The 1,275-nt window shown below is 34.7% G+C and overlaps 1 protein-coding gene across 3 annotated transcripts in view; it reads left to right on the top strand.

The window, feature by feature from the left end:
* Nucleotides 1-1,275, top strand: part of Xylt1 (xylosyltransferase 1) — a 334,424-nt gene that overhangs the window by 253,484 nt on the left and 79,665 nt on the right. The gene's annotated exons all lie outside the window — the stretch shown is intronic.

The following is a 1,275-nucleotide window of genomic DNA, read 5'->3' as shown; positions in this document are numbered from 1 at the left end:
GGGAATGCTTCCAGTTTTTCTCCATTTAGAATGATATTGGCTGTGGGTTTGTTGTATACGGCTTTAATTATGTTGAGGTATGTTCCTTACAGTCCAATTCCCTCTAAGACCTTGAACATAAATGCATGTTGAATTTTGTCAAAGGCCTTCTCTGCCTCTATTGAGATGACCATGTGGTTCTTGTCTTTGAGCCCATTTATATGATTTATGATGTTTATTGACTTATGTATATTGAACCATCCCTGCATCTCTGGAATAAAGCCAACTTGATCATGGTGGATTATCTTTTTGATGTGTGTCTGTATGCGGTTTGCAAGTATCTTGTTGAGAATTTTTGCATCTATGTTCATTAAGGATATGGGTCTATAGTTTTCTTTTTTGGTTGTATCTTTACCTGGCATTCGTATTAGAATGATGCTGGCTTCATAGAAGGAATTTTGAAGTTCTCCCTCCATTTCTATTTTTTTGAATAAATTAAGTAGTATTGGGTGCAGATCTTCTTTAAATGTCTGATAGAATTCTGCTGTAAATCCATCTAGTCCTGTGCTTTTTTAAGTTGGAAGGTTTTGTATTACTCTTTCAATTTTTTTGTGTTATTGGTCTGTTTAAGCTGTTAATCTCTTCTTGGTTTAGTTTTAGTGGTTCCCATGCCTTTAGATATCCGTCCATTTCTTTTAGGTTTTCAAATTTAGTAGCATATAGGTTTTTAAAATATTCCCTTATAATGTTCTGCATCTTTCTGGTGTCTGTTGTGATGCTTCCCCTTTCATCTCTGATTTTGTTGATTTGGAGGTGCTTTTTCTTTCTTTTGGTTAACTGGGCTAGCGGTCTGTCAATCTTGTTTATCTTTTCAAAGAACCTGCTCTTGGAATTGTTGATTCTTTGTAATTTTTTCTTTATTTCAATTTCATTAATTTCTGCCCTGATTTTGTTATTTCTTCTTGTCTGTTGGTTTTGGGTTTCGTTTGCTGTTGCTTTTCAATTGTGTTGAACTGCAATGTTAAGTCATTTATTTGTGTTCTTTCTGATTTTTTGATGTAGGCACCTAGAGCTATAAACTTCCCTCTAAGAACAGCTTTCAGCGTGTCCCAGAGGTTTTGTTGTGTTGTATTGTCCTTTTCATTTAATTCCAGGAATACTTTTATTTCTTTCTTAATTTCTCTTTTGACCCATTCATCATTCAGGAGTGTATGGTTTAATCTCCATGTGATCATGTGGTGATTAGGGCTTCTTCCAGTGTTGATTGTAAGCTTTATTGCATTGTGGTCTGATAGA

The sequence above is a fragment of the Nannospalax galili genome, unplaced genomic scaffold, assembly GCF_000622305.1.
Source record: "Nannospalax galili isolate Female #2095 unplaced genomic scaffold, S.galili_v1.0 scaffold172, whole genome shotgun sequence".
NCBI lineage: Eukaryota > Metazoa > Chordata > Mammalia > Rodentia > Spalacidae > Nannospalax > Nannospalax galili.
This window is presented reverse-complemented; position numbering and strand designations above follow the sequence as displayed.